Raw genomic sequence first — 25,533 nt, forward strand, 5'->3', positions numbered from 1 at the left:
CTAGCTAGAACATTTATAGAACTCTCAAAAATATTAAAAATTATAAGTCCCATATTAGATTATCTTTTGAGAAATAGGAAAAAAGAATTTCTCTCTTTCTCTCTTTTTCTCTCTCTCTCTCTTCTCTCTCTCTCTCTCTCTCTCTCTCTCTCTCTCTCTCTCTCTCTCTTTCCTCTCTTTCTGTCTTTCTCTCTGGCTCTCTTTTTCTCTCTCTTTGTGGCTGTACAGTTGTTCACTCTTTGTGACCCTATTTGAGGCTTTTTTTGTAAAGATGCTAGAGTGTTTTTGCCATTTTCTACTTCAGCTCATTTTACAAAGGAGGAAATTGACTTGCCCAGGCTCACACAGCTAATAAGTGTCTGTGGTTGTTTAACTTCAAAAGTAGATAACTTGCAATCCAATAACTTAAAACTGCCTAAAAATATACATCTAATATTTCACTGGATATTGAGAAAATCCTTACTGGGACATTCAAAAGAAATAGACCATGCTCTTAAAATTTCTAATTTTTTACTTCATATGATTTGGGGGCTCGTTTTATTTACTTTCATTTCTAAATTTGCTAGGAATGATCATGCAAATTTTAACAAGACTGAGTTTATTGATACTGAAGAAGTCAACAGACCAAATATGTCAAATCCTCATTGTGACACTTTAAGCCTCAGATAAGTAAATGACAGGTCTAAAATCACAAATTAATTTACATCACCTAGAATCATTGTGCAGATCAAAAGAAAATACAAGGCACTCCAAAAACTGATATGGGTAAAAAGGCATCATAAATTACAACTTGGATGCTTCAATATTTTCACTGTTGAATCAATTTCATCATACAGGTACTTCTTTTAGCAATGCAAATCATAATTCATTCATGATTGTCCTTCCTTTGTGATTGTTTTCAACAGGCTCTGATCAGTTTGCCCATACATAATGCCTAAGATATTTCTTAATCCACAGATAGAACCTACAATAGTTCTATCGTGATCTTTCTATGTGTTCTCCTCTGAAATGGGACTTATTTCGTTTGGACTTGTTCTATAATGTAAGCAACTCCTGATGAGAAAAACAACAACAAAAAACAAACAAACAAAAAATCAGATAAAAATTAAAACAAAGAAACAAAAAAAAATTAATTTACTTCAGTATGTGCTTTGCAACTTATTGTCTTTTTTGTGATCTAAGAATCTTGCCCAAGATCATACATGTAACACTAATTAGAAGCATGTATGAACCTTGCTATCCCTCTATCTTCAATACCTCAATGGCTTGTTATATTATTGTTGCTTGTTTTCTTTTGTTTGTTTGCTTATTTTGATTTGTTTTTCATCAGTCAGATATATCTTGAAATACATACCACTTGCACTTCTTTTCTTGGCAGTTCCTTATTTGTGATGTGCTGAAACCTTTCTGTGTCTTTCCATTCCCATTCATTTGATCTTTAAGTGCAATTCTTCTGAGAATCTAGAATTGCATGATTCACAGTGATATTGGAACATTACTAAAATAATAATGTTCTTAAAATATAATTCTTCTTTTGAGAGAAAAAGCTTAGCAATCACTAAATAACCTTACAATTTCCCAAGTATAATCTAATGTACTTTCATTTCTGAGCTCATTTCCTTATTCACTTGCAATAACTCTCCAAGACTTGTAGAATGATATGTAAGCTCTCTGGATTCTCCAGGCAATGATAAGCATTATGGAAACATAAACTTTATTAACACTTAAAAATATGCATCCCATAATTTGAATATGTTGTGATTTCTTATATGCTTATAAATATACATGCTTGAAATCTAAGATGAAAGTCTTAGGACATTGTCATGATATACTTAATATAAGCACATGGATGTCAAACTTTGAATAAGAGAGAATGAAATACTTTTTAAAAAAGAGCTGTGTCATAAAGATGCTTGCTTATAAGATGTATCTACTGCTAAAGTATGCTACTATTATAATTATATAAAAATATTTATCACTATCCTTATTGTTCTAAAGTGAGCCTTTTGGTTCCATTGTCAGGTGAATGTAATCATGGCTGGTACCATGCTAACAATCCATGTAAAAGTCATTTTTTGTCTACATGCATCTTCTTCTTTTTGTTAATTTAAACAAATGACAAAAAACAAAACAAAACAAAAAAAAACCCAGCTATATTTCCACGAACCTAGTGATTCTGTTGGGCACAACTCCTATAGTACAATTAAAATAGGAATAGTCACTTATGTTTCTCTGTAAAAATACAATACCTAGAATGCCATATCTCTTGGGAAGGTATTTTTTTTTAATTAAAAGAAGTTCCACACACATAATATTACTGTTTTAATTTTTTCTTATAATATTCTCTGTCTCTCTCATTTGTACACACATATGTGTGCATATGTATATAAAATACATATATACACATTGTATATAAAGAGGCAGGCAAATTAACATTTAAGGGGAAAGTCACTACTGTATATATATGGATGTATAAACAGATAAATCACCTTTTCACAAGCCACCCATATCTGATCATCCTGTATAACTCATCTATGTCCTCCGATAAATACCTTGAGTTTTTAGACTCACCCAATAAATATTTATTTTACATTATTAAAAATTTTATTTAAATTTGACATTTCAAAGAGAAAACAAATCTTACATTTCTATGTATTTAAGCTCTTGGGGGACAAATCTTCTTTTCACTTTGTTGTAACCCAAGGGCCTACAGTAAAGTCCTGCATTTAGTACATTTTTTTAAATTTGCTGGAATATGTTACATAGTTTCAGTTATTTTCTTTATATTTTCCCACAATTCTTTTTTTAAATAGCTTTTTATTGACAAAACATATGCTTGGGTAATTTTTCAACATCAATCCTTGCAAAAACTTCTGTTCTAACTTTTCCCCTCCTTCCCTCCACCCTCTCCCCTAGATGGCAGGTAGTCCTATACATGTTAAATATATTAAATACAATATGTGTGTGTGTGTGTGTGTATATATGTGTATATATATATATATATATATATATGTATGTATATATATATATATATACATACATATATATATACAGTTGTCTTGCTACAAAGTAAGATTTAGAAAGAAGGTAAAAATAACCTGGGAAGAAAAACAAAAATGTAAGCAAACAATAACAGAAAGAGTGTAATGCTATATTGTCCCCACAACTCTTAATGAAAATAAGGGTAACATAATACTCTGCCTTACATACTACAACATTTTTTTCTCCTACGGCAAACTAAACTCTGCTTGTAACCTTCAAAGAAATACTCATTTCCAGGAACAATGTTATTGGTTGGAAATGAGAAATCTATATTTCTGATAAGAGTTTCATTCAAAAGTGGATCTTAAAGAAAAGTGAAAAACACATCAAGGTCTTTACTCCTGTAGTCATGTGGTTAGGAAAAAAAATGGATTGTTGCCCAACTTGTGGGTTGGCAAACCTTTTTCTATCATGAGTTACAGGAATTTTTGCTGATGTGTTCAGAATTTCCTTAAATAAAACACAACATAAATAATGAAAAAGTTAGGCCTTGTTTTGATTTTTTTTGTTGTTGTTTTGTTCTTTGCTTTTTTGTTTTTTTAATGGTACTTTTTTTTTACATATACATCATGCATTTAGGGTTAGAGTAGGAAGAAAGTAGATAATCATTCCAACTCACTAAACAGGTTTTTGGACATACTTTGTGAAAAAAATGTGCAAAAATCTTGTTTACTGGTTAGTATCTACAATGGAGGATTACTGTAATGTATTTTTATGGACTTTGCATCTAGACTATTTTAGACTATTATGCAGTGAAAAAACACACACATAAATAAGTGTATTCATATACACACACATTCTCATACAATATATGTACAATACGTATACAATACAATACAATATGTATATGTAAAAAATACAAATATATGTCATATCAATGTTTGTGTTTACATTATCTGTGTGCATGTTCAATATACATATACATACATGTGTCTGAAAATATATGAATTTGTATATATGTACATAAATGGCAACAATTCATGTATAAAATGAAATTTCCAAAAATAGTCCACAATTTGCCCATGAGTTTCTTTGCCTACATCTAATGAATCAGTTTGATGTTTTCCCTCTTCATTTCAATTGATCCTATATTTTTTTATGCTGTATGTGTTCAATATCAAGGGTTTTCCCCCACTTCATAATCAGGAATACAGGATTTTTAATTTATTCTTATATAATCCTGGTCATATCCTCATCAGTTTTCATACTGCAATATCCACATCCTGGAAATTTTAAAGTATTATTCCTGGTACTAATAAAAATGTCTGCTAACTTGTGGTTGTCTTAGTTGCTCATGACATATAGGCTTTTGATCCAAATATTCTCTTTTGACACCCAACCATTTCCTAACTAGCTTTCATGTTACTGCCACCTCTCTTCCAAAACCTCACTTTAATCAATTCAAATTAAATTTTCCTACTCTCTGAAATCTGGCTTCTAACCTCATAATTCATCTCAAATTTTTCCTTCAAAAGTTACCAATGATCTCAGGTAAATCTAAAGGCATTTTCTCAATATTAATCCTTTTTGAAATTTCTGTAGTATGTTACATGTGTGATGATCCTATTGTCCTTGAAATTTTGTTGTCTCTTAGATTTTATTGATACTTGTTTCTTCTGGGCTTTCCTCCTTTGTATATGATCACCTATTGATTCTTTATCCAGATCTTGCTTCCTAAATGTGACTTTCCCCACTAAATTCTACCATGGTGCTTCTGTTCTCTTCCTATATTGTCTCATTTGGTTATTTAGATCCCATTTATTAAATTTTTAACTCTGTGAAGATGATTCTCAGATATATACATTAAGATCTAACCTCTTTCTTAATCTCCAACCTCTGATTTCCAGCTGTTAATTGGAAATCTTAGATTGAATGTCTCACAGATATCTGAATTCAACATGAACAAAACTGAGTTCATTATTTTTCCTCTTAGAGCCTCCCTTTTCCTTAACTTTCCTATTATTGAGTGCAAGGATACCAACATTCTCACAGACACCCAGACTGCCAAGTTAGTTATTTAATTTGATTCCTCACTGTAACTACCCATATCCAATCTGTTGCGCCTCTTCTGGGGTTCTTTGGTTTTGTAATTATAGAAATACATAGAAATTACACAGAAATAATACTGGATTTAGAAGACCTAGATTTAAAGCATACAACTGAACTTTATTATATATGAAACAATCTCCTTAGGCCAATGTTTTTCATTTATACAACAGGATGGTGAGACTATTTTGACATCTTAAGTCCTGTTCAACTTTAAAATCAATGATTCTATGATATTATGATTTAACTTTCTTCATATATACAATAGTATATATGAAGCTTCTTTCATCATAGTAGGGATTTAAGTTTTCAAATAACCTTCTTCTTGACAAAAAAATTGGTATATTTTACACGAGTGGGGGAAAAAAAAAGTGATGGAGCTAAGATCGTGGGCAAAAGTCATAGAGTCATCTGAGCTCTCTCTCAAATCCATCCAAATACTTACAAATAATGCCTCAAAACAAATTCTAGAGTGACAGAACATATAATACAATACACTGAAACAAATTTCCACTCCAAAACAATTTGGATAATCAACAAAAAATGCTCTTTTTTCTCTGAGATTAGAGCTCACGAGTTCCAGTGTGATCCTCACCTCAGCAAACAAACAATAAAATAATCAGTGACAGCAATAGTGGTTTCTGCACCTCTCAGATAACAGATTTTGTTAAGAAAGTCCAGTAGTCCCTTTGCTGACACAAGAGGTAGGATTGTGTTGCTTTGAATTGTTTCAAAAAAATTTATATGATTATTAATCCTAAGGCCTTTGAAATCACTCAACTTTTATTTAATTTTTTAAAAAATTTTTAAAAAGGTAATTCTTTCCATACTTAAATGGAAAAAAGGCATTCATGATTCCTAACGGAGGATTAAGGATGAAGATGGAGGAGAAAAGAGCTGGTAAAACAGTGAAGAAAAAAAAAAAAAACCTTTGGTTGATCCTAATTACTTCATAATATTGAAATGTTATATTCTTATTTTCTGTTGGCTACTTCCAGAACACATTTCAGTAAACACAACAATCATGTGTTTCCCTTCTCATTGAACAGCCTGACAATGACTAAATAAAAGGCACTCAAAATGTTGAAAGATTAATTATTAATTATTAATGCAAATGTATATAGGAAGTGATTTCAAAATTCCAAATGGGCAGCTTCCCTGTAACTGATCTACCTGGAAGCTTATCTACAATTTCTTCTTTTATTGCTTATGTTCAGAAAATAAGATGTTGATTATAATCTTTCACTCAACTGGAGTGAACTTTTGGTGCTGTTATTGAATATTAGATGTGTGGTGCAATGAATAAAGTACTGGCACTAAAATTAAAAAAATATAAATAAATAAAAATATATGAAATAAAAGATTTCAATCCTTTGTTCAAATATGGCCTCAGCAATAGTGAGTTATTTTGCCCAACTTTGTGTCAATAAATTTGAAAACCTAAGTAAAATAGACTAAAACCTACAAAAATATAGATGGCCAATATTAACAGAAGAAGAAATAAATTACTTAAATAGTCCCATTTTAGAAAAAGAAATAGAAAAAAGCTATTAATCAACACCCTAAGAAAAAATCTCCAGGATCATATGGATTTATATGTGAATCTATCAAACATTTAAAAAACAATTAACTCCAGTACTAAACTATTTGAAAAAACACAGAAAGAAGGACTCCTACCAAATTCCTTTTCTGACACAGGCATGGTACTGATATCTAAACAAGATTGGATGAAAATAAAGAAATAATATTATAGACCAATCTCCCTAATGAATATTAATGCAAAAATCTTAACTAAAATATTAGCAAAGAGATAATAGAAAGTCATACCCAGGATAATACACCCTGACCAAGTAGAATTTATACCAGGAATGCAAGGCTGGTGGAATATTAGGAAACCTATTAGCATAATTGACTATATCAATAACCAAACCAACAAAAACCATATGATTATCTCAATAGATGCAGAAAAAGCATTTGATAAAATCCAACACTCATTCCTATTTAAAACACTAGAGAGTATAGGAATAAATGGACTTTTCTTTAAAATAGTCAGTAGCATCTATTTAAAACCATCAGCAAGCATCAGATATAATGGGGATAAACTGGAACCATTCCCAATAGCATCAGGGTGGAACAAGATTGCCCATTATCACCATTTCTACTCAATGTTGTATTAGAAAAGCTACCTTTCGCAATGAGAAGAAAAAGATAATAAATGAATTAGAGTAGGTAATGAGGAAACCAAATTATCACTTTTTGCAGATGATATGATGGTATGCTAAGAGAACCCCAGAGAATCAACTAAAATTTATTAGAAATAATCCACAACTTTAGCAAAGCTGCAGGATACAAAATAAATCCACATAAATCATCAGCATTTTTATATATTGCCAACAAAGTTCAACAGCAAGAGATACAAAGAGAAATTATATTTAAAATAATTGTCAATAATATAAAATATTTGGGAATCTATCTGCCAAGGGAAAGTCAGGAACTATATGAGCAAAACTACAAAACACTTTCCATACAAATAAAATCAGATCTAAACAACTGGAAAAATATCAAGTGCTCTTGGGTAGGTTGAGCAAATATAATAATGATGACAATACTACCTAAACTAATCTATATGTTTAGTATTATACCAAACAAACTCCCAAGAAATTCTTTTTCAAACCTAGAAAAAGTAATAAAATCCATTTGAAAGAACAAAAGGTCAAGAATTTCAAAGGAACTAATGAAAAAAAGCAAATGAATGTGGTCCAGCTATACCAGATCTAAAACTATATTACAAAGCAGTGGTCATCAAAATCATTTGGTTCTGGCTAAGAAATAGAATAATTGATTTAGTGGGATAGATTAAGTTCATGGGACAAAATAGTCAACAACTATAGCAATCTAGTGTTTCACAAACCCAAAGACCTCAGCTTTTGAGATAAGAATATATATACATATTTAAACAATCATGCCATACAAGAAAAAAAAAAGAGAAGCAAAATAAAATACAAGCAAACAACAACAGAAAGAGTGAAAATGCTATATTGTGAACCACACAAAAACTGCTAGGACTTTTTGACAAAAAGCTGGGAAAATTGGAAACTAGTATGCCAGAAACTAGGCTTTGATTCATATATAACACTATAAACCAAGACAAAGTCAAAATGAGTTCATGATCTAGACATAAAGAATGACATTATAAACAAATTAAAAGAACATAGGATAGTTTACCTCTCAGATCTGTGAAGGAGGAAGGAATTTGTGAACAAAGAAGAATTAGAGATCGTTATTGATAAAAAAATAGATAATTTTGATTATAAACATTTTTATACAACCAAAATTAATGCAGACAAGATTAGAAGGAAAGCAATAATTTGGGAAAACATTTTTACATTCAAAGATTCTGATAAAGGTCTTATTTCCAAAACATATAGAGATTTAGCTAAAATTTATAAAAACACAAAGCCATTCTCCAATTGATAAATGGTCAAAGGATATGAACAGATTAATTTCAGATGAAGAAATTGAAACTATTTCTAGTCATATGAGAAGGTGCTCTAAATTACTATTGATCCAAGAAATGCAAATGAAGACAACTTTGAAATATCACTACACACCTCTCAGATTGGCTAAGATGATAGGAGATGAATGTTGGAGGGGATGTGGGAAAAGTGTTGGTGGAAATGTGAATGTATCCAACTATTCTGGAGAGCAATTTGAAACTATGCTCAAAAAGTTGTCTAACTGGGCATACCCTTTGATCCAGCAGTGTTTCTACTGAGCTTATTTCCCAAAGAGATCTTAAAGGAAGAAAAGGAACCCATGTATGCAAAAATGTTTGTGGCAGCCCTTTTTGTAGTGGCAAAAAACTGGAAACTGAATGAATGCCCACCAGTTGGAGAATGGCTGAATAAATTATGGTATATGAATGTAATGGAATATTATTGTTCTGTAAGAAATTATGAACAAGATGATTTCAGAGAGGCCTGGAGACACTTACAGGAACTGATACTAAGTCAAATGAGCAGAATCAGGAGACGGAAACACCAAGATTATATGGTCATCAATTCTGATGGACATGGCTCTCTTCAACAATGAGATGATTCAAACCAGTTTCAATTGTTCAGTGATGAAGAGAGTCATCTACATCCAGAGAGAGGACTGTGGGAACTGAATGTGGTTCACAATATAGCATTTTCACTCTTTCTGTTGTTGTTTGCTTGTATTTTATTTTGCTTCTCTTTTTTTTTTTCTTGTATGGCATGACTATTTAAATATGTATACATATATTGGATTTAATATATATTTCTACCATGTTTATCATATATTGGACTACTTGCCATCTAGAGGAAGGTTTGGGGGAAGGGAGGAAAATTGGAACACAGGGTTTTGCAAAGGCTAATGTTCAAGAATTTTCCACGTGTATGTTTTAAAAATAAAGTGCTTTAATTAAAAAAAAAATCTCTCCTTAGATTTTAACTTACACTGTGAGTTACATAACTGTGAGTTACAGATGAAATTAGCCATCTGTAATTGAGTTGTAGAAGGATATGTCAAATCCATTTTGTTTTTACTTTTTTTAGTCTTTGACAAGAAGACCCCAAATGCATTCCTGAAAAATTGGATAAAACTAAAAAGTGACTGATTATATATGACCAGGTACTTATTTTTTTTCCTTTAATATGGACATTATTTAGTCTTTCAATATTCTCTTCCCAATCTTACTCCCCCATATTCCTTAACAATATCAATCTTTGTCATTTCAAACATATGCCATATGTACAACTAGTTTAATATGTGTGTGAGCTCAGTGACATAGGCACTCTTTCTGTATTGTATGTCTCAACTCCTCTGTGTATGTCCATTTTATGTGATACTTAGAGGCATCTTCTAAAAAATATTAAAATGGCCAATCCAAAGAACAGGGGGTTTCTTCAAATTTTCTAAATAATAGCAAATATAGAATATCATCATCTTCATTTTTGGCACATGATTGCTCCATTTCCCCAAATTACTTTTTTTTTTTTCTGATAATACTCCTTTGTCCCATATCTTCATTTTTGAAGGATTGGAGACAGCTCTTCTCTCAATATGTGTGTGCCCCATTGCCATTTGTTCAATGCTTGAGTTCAGTTCTTCAAATATTTTTGCTTTTAAATGACTCAAAATTATACCTGACATAACACCAGTGCTAAAATATGTGTTAAAATTGTAATAATAAAATTTATATAATATTTTTAAATTTTCAAAGTATTTTTCTCACAGTAATCATTTCAAATAATTTGCCTTTTTTTTTGCAGATAAAGAAATCTGAGTGTCAGTGAGGTTGATTGGCTTGTCACAAATTAAACAAATAAGCAAAAACTCTCAGATTAATTAGCTAATAGCATTTTTTTGATGCAAGTCTTTTTACTCTATGTTTGCTGCTCTTTCTATTTAGTACACATTTTTATTTCTATGAAAATATTAAAAAATAATTGAATCTCTGATCTTATCAATCTCAAATTTCCCTCCAATGTTACAATAAGTACAACAATAAATGTAATAACTAGCCATGTATACTCATCCTTCCTGACTTTTATTTTTTTTTTTTTTGGTGTCTTTCTAAAAATTTTCACAGGGTATCTATGAAGAGTACTTCAGATCTTACATAATTTTCCCCAATCCCAATATTACCAATGGATTATGCAATCTATCATTTTTCTTTTTTTCTCTCCTTTAAGTGTTATTGGAGTTAACTTGGCCTAGATCATACAATTAGTGAGTGTTAAGTGTCTGAGACTGGATATGAACTCAAGTTCTACTGACTCCCGAGCTAATACTCTATTTGATATGCCATCTAACTTCCCCCAGGCTATTGTATTTTATGTTTTATTTTTAGTTTTTTAACAGATTCTCAGAAAGAGCATGTATCTGTCACATTAAGGAAACCCTGAAATTTCAAAATAACTACAGGAATTCAATTATGTGCCCAAAGTTTCACAAAATGGTGCTAAATTTATATATATATATATATATATATATATATATATATATATATATATGTAATTACTAATGCTGTTGGAGGAAGAGCAGGAGAAAGAAGCTGAGGGGGATTTGGCTTTAAAAAATGAAATGGAAATAACCTTTTTTTAAACCTCACATTTAACTTCTGGTAATATTAGGAGTATAAATTTTGAGACAAAAAGACCCTTGAAATTTAATCAAATCTCCTAATGTTACACACAAGGAATTTGATTTTCAGATAAGTGTCTCATCTAAATTCAAATAATAAATATAAGAATTGAGATTACCACTCAGTGTCTCTTATTTTCCAAATTCCATTTGAAGTATTATAGTCTGATGTGGTTGATACACTCTATGAAAAGATAATAAGGAGCCACTATATAGTTTTGATGAGGGAAGTCAAATAATTCATAACATGCCTTTAGGGATAGCAATTTGAAAATTTTAGGGAACATAGAATGAAAAAAGGAGATCCTATATAGATCCCAAATAGAGGCCACTGCAATGATTCAGATAAGAATTAATGAAGGTCTGAACATGTGTAGGTTTTGTATTATCCCTCACACCCTTCCTTTAATGCCAATGTTGGGGTGTGTGTTATGGAATGAACAGTAAATGGAAGCCTTTTACTAAGGGAGGAAAGGCCAGAATGATCAAAGGACAACTCAAAGAAGAATAAATACTACCTTTTCAGTAAGCGTGCTGCTATTAAAGATAAATAAAGATCATTGTTCCCTAAGTACCAACAAGTTTTTTTTTTTTCATGCAAAGTGTTATTTCTATATTCATGTTTGCTATTATATTCAAAAGAACCAAAACAATGCAAACAAAAATCTTTTTCTCATGTATTATGACAATAATGTGAACTTTGCAAGGAAAGTCTCATGTGGGACATACAATGTCCAGATCATATCATCAGATGATAGATGTTACCGATTGTGAATACCTTTGGAAATCATATGCTATTATGAAAGGCACTTGATTTCATTCACCCCTAGTAAGAATAGGATGTCAATATCAATTGTTTTCTTTGATATCTCTATGAGATAATTATCTGCTGATTGCTTAGCAGAACTATTCTAGTGGTTCTTAACATTTTATAATGCATAGAAATTCCTCGATGTATATATTCAAACTAACTTTGGTTAAAATACCAACATTAAGCAGTTTGCATGAAAAGTCTGAATCCCCTGTGAGACATTAAGTCCTTAGAACAAAATAATATAAAATGGAGATAATTTGATGGATTTGATATCAAGAGATATTGGAATTAAATCCTATCTCCAACACTTATCAGCTGTGTAGAAATAGCCACATCATTTAATATCTCTCATCTTTAATTTTTTTATCAGAAAAAATATAATAATGGTGTTATATATTTTCTTGAGTTGTCGAGGCAATGCTTGTTAGTGTATATACTCATAATATGTATATGTGAATGCAAATATAGACTCATATATTAAACATCATCATATATAGAAATACACCTATCTATACCTTTTAATTAATAAGTAGGTTACAAGATACTTTTAAATTTCAAATTAAATATCTTCAGCATCTGAAATGGAATTTTGTATAACCAGATTCATTTAAAGTCCACTTAGTGTTGATCACTGTATATATATTACTACTTATAGCTTTATGGCAGTTGAATTTGGTGGAGTCTGTTATAATAACTTTGATTAATATATTCAAGAGATGAATTTTTCATATTTGCAATAAAATGTGTATTCCAGATAAGGACAAACTTTGTCTTAATATTAATTATATTAATTTCCAAAATGTCCAAAGACAAAAACTTGATTTTTTTTTTCCTTTATGAATGTGGAGAAGTATACTAAATCAACATTGGCAGGCTTTTCCTTTTACCTGCATAAGCTCAATACCCATTTACATGGGGTTAGGATATAGCATGTGGATAGGACAAATGTCACATAAATTTCCTGCTTCAATTTGATTCCTTTCCAGACAAAGTCTTGTAATCAGTTCTCCAAACTTGGTCTTCAAATACATGTGCAGGGACCACATTGACATTTGCAAAGCTTCTATTTTCTTTAAACATCTGTGTGTGCTAAATAATAAATGAAACACTTGCTCCAAAGTAATGTGTAATCCAGATAAGTCATCAGAGTATAGGAATTAAATGTGAAACAGATGCTTTTAGATTTAGAAATAGTGCCAGGATGACATCAATACCACATAAGGACACAGTTGGGACAGCTGTTATATATTCCAGGTGCCAGCTGCAAATACAACACACCTTTCTGAAGGCAATTCAGATTTGCTAACAAGACTTTTTTTTTTAATAAGTTGTCCTACAAATAAAAATATTTCCCTTCAAAATTTGAATTTTTTTTAAATGACAATATAATTTAATTTATATATCTTTAAAAGTAAGTAGAAATTCATTTTTTTGGCCTGAGATTAAAATAACAATGGAGTGCAAAGTAGGTGGATTTAAGAGTTTTCATGAAAACTAACAAACATTATATGCCTATAAAGACAAAAATATATAGGGTGGGCTAGTAAAATAGGAGCAGTTCTCCTTTTATTCTGTCCTAGAGATTGATTGGAAAAATACTGACTGTATTAAGCAATGTAACTATCATTATGAAAAATGCTTTTAAATGGTTAAACTTGTATAACAAAAGCTGTTTATGATTCAGGGCTATGAGCTTCTTATTTTGAGAATAAGCTCTTTGGCTAATTTATTTCATATAAATATCAATAGGCAGCTATTTGAATTCATCATTCAGTTGGAGTGTGAGAGTTTTCTAAAGATTCTGGGAATAGATAATACCAAAGCAAGAGCCATTGAGTTGTACAAAGTTAGATCCTCTTCGGAAAATAACTTAGTTTTCTTAGGATTCTAGTCAACTGAATTGGCTTCTTTGCAAGTATGCTAGTCAGATTTACATGACACTATAGAACATCTAGACTCCTTTTTTTCTTTTTCAATTTTTCTAAACCAGCATTAAAAGAACCAAGATACATTTTAATAATGTAGATGAAATGTAAAATGTATCAGAGAAAGAATATTTTAATGTTTAAAGATAGCCAATAAAGCCCTACTTCTTTTCAAAAAAAGAAAGATCAGAAAGATAACAGTGTATTTCACTCACATGAAACCAAATAAACACTTGAAACTAAATATTATTTAAAAAAATATTTTTACTAGTTGTCTGGGTAAGTCTGAACTGGCTAGAAGCCTGGGATCAATCTTTGAAATGCCTCAATCATTTTAATTGGATGATTTGGAATTTTCCCTTATCATTGAATTACTATAAATTAATATGTAGGTTATGTGTTAAGTAAAATAAAGAGTTCAGCAATTATCTAGTAAATGTGATACATACAATAATCCATATTCATATTGAATAACAAAAGTAAAATTATTCTATGCGCAGAAATGTGCTGATCACTATGAACACACAAAAAAATTAAGACTGTCACCAAAATCTTAGATTTTATTAGAGAAAATTAGCTGTGGGACATTTGCCTAAACTCTTTGGAGAATTACATTTTTCTCCATTCTGACTGGTTTCTTGGCAAGAGTATACACCACTGACCAGGAAACTCTATTTTTTTTTTTCTCTCAGTGACACCATATGTTGGGCTCCTTTCATCTATTCATTCACTGTCTATTTCAAGGATTCTTCTTAGCCTCTAAAAGCAGATATCTACTTAATCAAACTTTTACATCCTCCGTTGTATTCTAACAGATATTCTATTGATACTCAAAATATAACATAAAGTTGGCTGAAAGAAAAGCTAATTTGAAAAAAAAAAAAGAGAGAAGGATTAGAGGAGAGTGAGTTAACCTTAAAAATTAAAAAAAAGTGAAAATAAAAATCCACTAAAATATATAATTAATAAATCATAATATTAATAATAGAAAGGATTGAATTGAATAGGTGAAACAAAGAACAAGATCAAGAAGAGATAAATACATATTAATTATCCTTAGATTATATAGAAATTAATGATATTTCATTTCAAATATTGGCATGTGGTAACGATCATAGAGCTCATTTTAGTGGTATGAAGGATGTGAATGAAGGTCTGCCTCTGACACTTAAAAGTTTTCTCAATCTAGGAAAATTGTCTTAAATCTTTCTGTCCTATGCAACTTTCAAATAATGTGTGGAAGATTTCTGAGGATGGAGCCATGATGATGGAATAAAGCCAGGAAGTTGTTAGAATTCTGCCAATTTCCCTCAAAAAACCACATGAAACCAAGCCTCTAAACAGAATCTAACAAAATGAAATCACTCTCCAGCTCAAGATATATTGGAAAAAACTTAAAGAAAAGTCAATCTCACTGGGGTGAAAATGGGGGTTCAGTCAATTTTAGACTCTGGAAAAGCTGAGGAAAGAATGTTAATCATAGTAGATAAGTAATTAAGACCCTCAGTTCTGGTTCAGTAGAGGAGCAGATCAGTGGGGCAGTTTCTAGTCCCACCTCAGAAGGCAAACTCTGGGAAACCAGGCTATATTCTGAAAAGAGCAAGCAAAGTTACACCCTGAAAACACAAGGAGCACCTGTGTTCAAAACCAACGCTCAGAGCTGCATAGGAAGTTTGGGATAGGACCACCTTCACCCCATAAGCAGAGCTCAAACATAAAAGTATAAAAGAGAAAATACCAAAAGAAAAGGAAAGCAAATGAACAAGAAACAGAAAAGAATCTTTAGTATAGAATGCTACTAGAGTGACAGAAGAAACCAAAATATAACCACAGATGAGGACAGAATGTCCAAAGAAGAAATCTCAGTGATATGAATTGGTCTCAATATGAAAGAGGTTTCTTGGAAATGCACATAAAAGACTTCAACAGACAAATAAGAAAGAGAGAAGAAAAAAACAAGAAAGGAACTGAAAGATATGCATGACAGAAGCAATGGCTTGGAACAAGAAAGAAAAAAAATGACTGAAGAAAACAACTCCTTTAAAAGTAGAATTAACTAAATGGGAAAAAAAGGATACAAAAACTAGGAATAAAATCATATATTAAAAATCAGAGTGGGGAAAATGGAAGCTAATGACTCTGTGAGATAGCAACAATCAGTCAAACTAAAAAGGATGAAAAATGGAAGAAAATGTAAAATACCTCATTGGAAAAACAGTCAACCTGAAAAACACATGCAGAAGAGACAATTTAAAAATTATTGAATTACTTTATGGCCATAAGAAAAAAAAAAGTGCATGGATAGCATTCTTTAAGAAATCATTAAGGGAAACTGTACCGATATTGAAGAAACAGAGGAAAGTCTCATTAAAAAAAAAAATGATCGATCATCTTTGGAAAAATCTTCCACAAGGAAAACCCCAAGGCATATTTTTGCAAAACTCTGGAACTATAATCTCAAGACAAAAATGCTGCAAGTTGCCAGTAGAAACAATTCAAATATCAAGAAGCAAAAGTCAGGGTTACCCAGGACTTGTCAGCTTCTATAATAAAGAATTACAGGGACTACAATACCATATTCTGGAAGGCAAAGGTCGTAGGGTTACAACCAAGAATTAACTACCCAGTGAGACTCAGCATCATCTTTCAGGGAAGACCATGGATTTTCAAAGAATTAAGAGACTTAATTATTTCTATTAAAAAAAAAAAAACAGAACTAAACAGAAAATTTAATGTAGAAACACAGAAGCATAGAAGAAGCTAGAAGAAGAGGAAAAGTAAATAGGGGAAATATATATATATATATATATATTATTATTATTATTATTATTATATATATCATTGGGGCAGACAGAGGGGATCATCATGTGTACTGAGGATATGATTGTGAATGGACTCTGATGTGATGACATGAAAGTTAAAGACATTAAAAGGTAGGAAAATATATTGGAAAAAGAAGAAAGGAGAGGTACAATGGATGCATTAGATCACATGAAGAGATGCAAAAGATCTATTACAATTGAGGGGAAGAAGTGAGGGAGATGAGCATTTTCTGAAGCTTGATCTCATCAGCTTTGGTTCTAAGAGGTAATAACTTAGTCATTCAGTTGGGTTTAGAAATTTATGTAACCCTACAAAGAAGAAAAGAAAGAGGAAAGAAAAGGGAGGGGCAAGATAGAAGGAAGGGCAGAAATACTAGGGGAAAAGCAAAGAGAAGGGAAAAGGGTTGATAGAAGATAAGATAGGACTGAAGTATATAAAAAAAAAATACTAGTAATAGAAAGGGTAAGGGTGATAGGAGATAAGGTAGTGGGTGGGGTGGTTAAAAACCACTGCTAACAGAAGTATAGGAATGATAGGAGATAAGGTGGTGGGTGGGGTGGGTAAAAAGAAACTGCACTCAGAACAGGGTGAGAGAACCAAAGTATATACAGGAGTGAAAATAGGATGGAGGGAAATACATATCTGGTAATCACAACTGAATGTCAATAAGATGAACTGTTCCATAAAATGGAAGCAAATATCAGAGTGGATTAAAAACAGAATCCTACAATATATTGTTTACAAGAAACACAGTTGACACAGACAGACATACAGGGTAAATTAAAGTCTGGAACAGAAGGAAAGTAAATCTTGATCAATGGTACCAGAAACAACTAAATGTATATTTACCTAGTGGTAGAGCAGTCAAATTTCTAGAAAAATGTTAAGCCATTTACAAAAAGAAATAGAAAGGAAAACTATGAGTAGGGAAATTCAAATTTCCCCTCGCAGAATCAGATAAATCTAAGCACAAAACAAACAGGAAAGAAACTAGAGAGATTAATAGAATCCTAGAAAATTTTAATTTGATAGATCTCTTGAGAGAATTGAATAAGGACAGAAAGTAATATACCTTTTTCTCAGCAATATATGGCAACTGCACAAAAAAATGACCATGTATTAGGGCATTAAAAACATAGCAATCAAATGCAAAAAGGCAGAAATAGTAAAGTTTCCTTTTCATACCACAGTGCAATAAAAAATATATCCAATAAAGGGGCAAGGGGAGAGAGATTAAATACTGGTTGAAAATTAAATAATCTACTTCTAAAAAATGAGTGGGTCAAACAACAAATCACAGAAACAATCCATAATTTCATCCAAGAGTATGACAAAAATGAGGCAACATACCAAAACTTATGGGATACAGCCAAAGCAGTTCTTAGGGGAAATATTATATCTTTATATAGCTACATGAATAAAATATCAAAAGAGGAGATCAATGAATTGGTTATGCAACTAAAAAAGCTATAACAAGAACAGTTAAAAAACCCCAATTAAATAACAAATTAGAAATTCTGGAACTCAAAGAAGAAATTAATAAAATTGAAACTAAGAAAACTATTGAATTAATAAAGCTAAGAGTTCATTTTATGAAAAAAATGAACAATATAGATAAATATTTGTTTAATTCAGCATCAAAAATGAAAAGGGCAAATTTAAGACCAATGAAAAAGAAATTAAAGCAATAATTAGGAGCTATTTTGCCCCAACTATATGACAGCAAGTCTGACAAGTATAAATTACCAGGGCAGGTAAATGGTACAGTGGATAGAGCACCAGCCCTGAAGTCAGGAGAACCTGAGTTAAAATCTGGCCTCTGACACTTAATACTTCCTGGCTGTGTGATCCTAAGCAAGTCACTTAACCCCAGTTGCCTAAGCAAAAGAAAGAAAGAATCAAAGTATAAATTACCCAGGTTAACAGAAGAGGAAATAACTTAATTAATTATTTCCATTTAGAAAAAAAGAAATTGAACAAGACATTAAAAATCTCCCAAAGAAAAAATCCCCAAGGTCAGATGAATTCACAAGTGAATTCTACCAGACATCTAAAAAGCAAAAAAAATTCCAATACTATGTAAACTATTTGGAAAAATAGGTATAAAATGAATAGTGTCAAATTCCTTCCAAGAAACAAATATGGTACAGATACCTAAACCAGGAAGAGCCAAAACAGAGAAAGAAAATTACAGGCCAATCTCCCTAGTGAATGTTGAAGCAAAAATTTTAAATAAAACATTAGCAAAGTGATTACAGCAAATTATCAACAGAATAATACTATGGCCAAGTAAGATTTATACCAGGATGTTGAGCTAGTTCAAAATCAGGAAAGCTATCACCATATTTGACCATATCAATAATAAAACAAAGATTAATCATATGATAATCTCAATAGATGGAGAAAAAAAAACTTTTGAAAAAATACAGCACCCATTACTATTAAAACATTTTAAAACATAGGGATAAAGAGTCCTTTCCTTAAAATAATAACCAATATCTACCAAAAGCCCATGGCAAGAATTATTTGTAATGCAGGAAAGTTAGGATCATTTCCAATAAGATCAGAGATGAAACAAGGATGTCTAATATCACCACAGTTATTCAACATTACACTAGAAATATTGATGGTTTTAGCTGTGAAATGCCAATGACAGACCAGCTGTATTGACTTTCTCAAAGACCACAAAAATAAGAAAAGAAAGAATCACCCATCTTGATGGTCAAGACAAGTTTATTGTATCTGTGCTCTCCATATTTAAGCCTTAAATTCACAAAATTACTAAGGAAACATAAAGAAACAGAAAGCAGAGAAATCAATCACTGAATGAAGGAACACTGTTTTGTATGCTAGTAGAAACTAGGCATTTGCTATAGAAACAACTTCACCCCCTTGCCATCCTGATTTATGATACATACCCAACACACTTGTTCCTAATTCTTCTCAATCTTTGCTGGTCTGCTGGCTGGCACTTAGGGAGTTCAATGAAGGTTCAAAGCCAGGTCAAGATGACCTTGAATCCTGCAGCTAACCAAGTGTTGCTAAGTAAGTGTTGTTGCCTGGAGAGGCACAATTTCCCCTTTTTTCTTTCTGTTGCAGATCTATCTGATGATTGACAACTGCTATCTGCTTGTAGATGCCCCCAGCTTCAACAAAACCAAGGAATCAGGCAACAGAATTAGTAGCAACAACAGAGTGAGAATAGGACCAAGGAAGATGAGTGCCCAATGCCCTGAAGGCAGGGTTGCTGAAACAACTTCCTAATTTCATCAGCAACATCCTTAGAGTCTGATTGATCTATAGAAGCTCCATTCATGTCCTGAATGATTTTTTCAAAGGTTACCATGTCAACACCAATCTTAGAGAATGTTTAACTAAACATTCCAAACAAATGAGCTCTTAGCTGGTCCCAAGAATAATCAGATTCATTAACTTTTACAGCAGTGACACACACAGAGAGTGAAATCTATAGTCACATTTCAGTATCAAACAACGTTCTAAATAGTCTACGTGATCTCCTAAGGCTTACAAAGTATCTCTCACTTCTGTAATAAGTTGTAACAAAGCTTGATTAATAGCTTCTTGTTTTTGCAATGAAAGGATGATATTTTGCTGCACAGCGGTTAAAAAAATGAGCTATTGTTTCATTCTCATGGACAGCTTGTATTGAAATAGCAATAAAAGCTGCTAGGAGCATAAACCCTAAAATAATACATGAAACACATTTCTATTTTTCTTTTACCTTAAGATAGTAGAGAATTTCCTGGGCAGGGGAATCAAATCATCATGGAGCTACTACAGGGTGGACAGCAAAAGGGGTATGGGTGACAATATAGACATGAGTCTGTTTTTTGGGCCACAGGTCTTAGACTTTGGCATACATTCTATAAAATAAACATAAAAGCATACAATTCATACAGGTCATATTCCACAAACCTTTGCTATTAAAACCAGAATTATAGTGAGGCTATAAGGGGCCAAGCCAAAAAGCAAAGCTTGGGACTGTACTACACACACTTGGGACAAGACTTCTACAACGGGATTTTTGGGTCAAATTTTTAAGAGAAATAGGTAATGTTTATAGATAGCAAATCCACAGAGAGGAATACTCAATTCCCAAAGGACTTTAATAAAGGTGGGATAAGGGTTCCGGGGATTTGACTCACAGAAGGTGACTTGAAGAACAGACATGGGAATATGAAAACCAAAGCATAGTGGGTTCCATGTGTTGGCAGCACACAACTTATGGGTATGGCAATGGGCCAGGAAAGGGAATTCATAATTATGGTTTAAGAGAAGCACATCAGTTTCATAGTAACAAAAGGGAAGGTTGGGAACAGGAACAGATTTTGGGGGCTGCTTATCTATTAGAACTGCAGGAAGTGACATTTAGGTGAAAGTTTTTATCATTTAGAGCTATATTATCTGTTGCTATCAATGTCACCCTATTTAACTGGATTCCTGGGGCCAGTCTTCCAGTTTAAACAAATGGGGGGGGGTAGGCCAACACATCTGTATAATTAAAATGTACCATAACATTTTTATGGGTAATTGTTTTACAATGAGTGATACTAACTTGTCCAAAGCATGCGTGTTCTCCAAGACTGTCTTCTGTCTAAGAGGAATAGGTTGATTTTCCCAAATCACCAATGAGAACCATTGTGGGACCTCCCACAAGGCCCAATACAGTTCCCTGGACACACACTCTGGTGATCGAAGAATGAGCCGGCACAGCAAGAGCATCATCACAAAATGCCAGCAACTAGGTGACTCTCAATGGGCTAAGGTACAGTTATCTTGTCTCTAGAATCTCTAATGAGAACAGACCCCTTTCCCCAATCTTTCCACTATGGCTGGACTGTGCCACTTCCCCTTGGCCAGATCTTTCTACATGACCTCTGAGGTCATCAGTAGAAGCTTGACATGGTGACTGATGGAGTGCTCAAGTACCTGTTGGAATGAATGGAGAAAAAATCACTTAGCTGGAGAGACACCTTCTGAATCAAGACTTAAAATCGTGCTACTGAGGAGAGTGATTGCAGATGGCCATTAACTCCCCTTTTTTTGCTTTTTGTAGATAGGCTTTGATGTCTTGGTGCTGGAACTCAACAACTGCTTAAACTTGGGGGTTGTGAGGAATACCTTTTGATGACAAATATGGAAGGAGGCACAAGATGTGTGAAAAGCAGAAGTATATGCAGGGTCATTGTCTGTTTTAAGAGAAGTTGGAACACCCACCATGGCAAAAGCAAGGAGAAAATGATCCCTGATGAGTAAGGTATTCTCAACTGTGTGCTGAGGTAAAACTGAAAGAAGAATAAGTGTCTATAGAGACATGCACATAATGAAGGCGTTCAAACATTGAAACATGAGTAACATCACTCTGCCAGAAATCATTAGGAAAACAACCATAGGAGTTAAAAGAGAAAAAAAAAAGGAAATGGAAGAATGGGATACAAGCAGCACAGCTCTTTACAATCTGTTGAACTTAGTCTCTCTTAAGATAGAACAAATAGTGCACTGTCTTAGCAGAGAGATGGAGATGTGAATGTGCAAGTGTAAGAGTGGAGATGAACAATATAGAATGGTGAGGACTGACAACATATTAAGGCCTGAAGGTCAGAAAATAATAAAACAAATCATTAGAGCCTTTGTGTAGGATAGCCATCTCTTATTGCTGAACAGCATTCACTGCATTTTGATTATCAAAGTTAATATTTAAAGAACAGCCATATAAATTAGTGCCTGAAAAACTGCAAAAAAAATTAATTAGCCTAGGTAGCCATATAGTTAAACGCAAAGAGCTGAGACAAGTCAGGAAGACACATGGAAGCTCTATTATTCTTCATGGCATATGTGTATGAGTGAAGAGTCTATGACAATGGAAAAAGAATGGTGTTGTGAGGGACTATAAATGGCCAAGAGGAATTAGTAGATATAATTGGTAGTGTGGAAAGAGATAGGGGTGTAAAAGAATTAGCATATATGAGAAGCACCTTGCCATTTAGTTCCTGTGGAAAAAAAGTCTCCAATTGACTGTGAGTATACATAGTAGCAACAGCTTCTGGCAAAGAAACTAAAAATGAAATTGTCCTTTTAACTGCTGTTTGTAGGAGATGTCCTGCTGAAAATGCATAGTCATTATACAATTGAAAACAATGGAAAGGCAAGGCATTGGGCTCCACTTTTTGATAATATTCTGTCAATTACTCCCCCACTAGTTTCCATTATGTTAGATCTATAGTCCTCTTGACCAGAAACCAAAGAGACATTTTTTTTTTCAATCATATCAAGAAATTCTGTAATTTGCTTTGGTGTGACAATGAGGCCCTATTCTTCATAAGTTTCTCTACAGGAATGTTTAACTTTAACCTGCCCCACTTTCCAAAATAGAAATAAAAGATAAATGAGAGAGAAAATGCTAAGAAATTCACTCTGCTCATTGTCCTGTGTGTCTGTTGACCTGTCCCAGGTCAGGGCTGATCTCTGGAGAACTGACAGCCTGTGGGTCCCTGTTCCTGGGTGGCAGTCTGTGAAATGCCAATGACAGACCAGCTGTATTGCCTCTCCCAAAGACTATGAAAGCAAGAAAAGAAAGAATCATCCATTTCGATGGTCAAGAAATGCATATTGTATCTATGCTCTCCATATTTAAACCTTATAATTGCAAAATTACTAAGGAAACATAAAGCAGATAAATCAATCACTGTATGAAGCGACAATGTTTTGTATAGTAGTAGAACCTAGGCATTCTGTATAGAAACAGCTTCATCCTCTTGCCATCCTGATTTATGAAACATGCTGAACACATTCATTTCTAATTCTTTTCAATTTTTGCCAGTCTGCTGTCTGGCACTTAGGAGGGTTCCAGGGGGGTCAAAGCCAGGTCAAGATGATCTTGAATCCTACAACTAAGTAGGTGTTGCTAAGTAAGTGTTGTTGCCTGGAAAGGCATATTAGCAATGAAAAAAAAAGAAAAGAAAAAAGCAAAGGAAAAAAAAAGTCATTAAAAGAATTAGAATAGGTAATAAGGAAATAAAACTATCATTCATTGTAAATATGATAATTTACTTAGCAAATCCTAGAGTATCATACAAAAAACTATTGAAAACCATTCACAGCTTTAGCAAAGTGCAGAAAATAAAATAAATCCACACAACTCCTCAACATTTCTGTATAATACTGACAATTCCCATCAGCAAGAGAGAAAAAGAGAAATTCCATTTAAAATAACTGTAGAAAAAAATAACATACTTGGGAATCTCCCTGCCAAGATAAATCCAAGAACTATATGAGCACAGTTAAAAAACACTTCTCACACAAATAAAGTCAGATATAAACAATTGGGAAAAATATCAATTGCTCATGGGTAGGCTGAGCTAATGTAATAAAAATGACAATTCTGCCTAAATTGGTCTACTTGTTCATTGCTAACTCAATCAAATTGAAAAAATACTTTTATAAAAGAAAAAAAATTAAAAACAAAATTCATCTGTAAGAACAAAAGATCAAGAATATCAATGGAATTAATGAAAAAAAAAAAATCAAAGGATGGTGGTTTAGCAGTGTCAGCCCTAAAACTATATTGTAGTGCTACAAGCATCAAATTTATTTGGTACTGGCTGAGAAATAGAGTAGTAGATCACTGAAATAGATTAGATATACAAGTCACAAAAATCAAGACCTAAAGTAATCTCATATTTGAGAAAGTCCCAAACTTAAGTTTCTGGAATAAGAACTCAATATTTGACAAAAATTGGTGGGGAAACTGGAAAAAAAACACAGCATAGACATACATCTCACACCCTATACCAAAATAAGGTAAAAATGGGTACATGATTTGAGCATAAAGGATGATGCCATAAATAAATTAGGAGAACAAGGGATAATTTCATATCAGCTCTTTAGAGGAAAATGAATTTATGACCAAAGAAGCCTAGAGAAGATTATAAGGGAACATTATAAATGGAAAACTTTGATTATATTAAATTTTTAAAAATTTGCACAAACAATACCAACAGCAACAATATTAATAAGGTAGTACACTCTTGGGGGGAGAAAATCTCTTTATATATAGTTTTTCTGGATTAAGTCTCATTTCTAAAATAAATACAAAATTATGCCAAATTTCTAAGAATACAAGTCATTCCCCAATTGATAAATGGTCAAAGGATATGAACAGACAACTTTCAGATGATGAAATTAAAACCATATAAAATTATATTAATAATGCCCTAAATCACTATTGATTAGAGAAATGCAAATTAAAAGAATTCTGAGAAACCACTGCCCACCTCTCAGATTGGCTAAGGTGACAGGAAAAGATAATGATAAATGTTAGAGGGAATGTGGGAAAATTGGATCACTAATGCTTTGTGGGTGGAATTGTGAAATGACCCAACCATTATGAAGAACAATTTGGAACTAAGCTTAAAGGGCTATAAAACTGTGCCTAATCTTTGACCCAGAAGTGTCATTATTGGGTCTGTATCCCAAAGAAATCATAGAGGAGGAAAGGGACCCACCTGTGTAAAAATGTTGGTAGCAGCTCTTTTTGTTTTAGGAAAGCTTTGGAAAATGAGTACCCATCATTTGGGGAATGTGTTTATAAATTGTGGCATATGAAGATAATGGAATATTAATTTTCTACAAAAAGTGATGAACAAGCTACTTTTAGAAAGACTTGGAAAGATTTAGATGAACTGATCCTAAGCA

The sequence above is a fragment of the Sarcophilus harrisii genome, chromosome 6 (genome assembly GCF_902635505.1).
Source record: "Sarcophilus harrisii chromosome 6, mSarHar1.11, whole genome shotgun sequence".
NCBI lineage: Eukaryota > Metazoa > Chordata > Mammalia > Dasyuromorphia > Dasyuridae > Sarcophilus > Sarcophilus harrisii.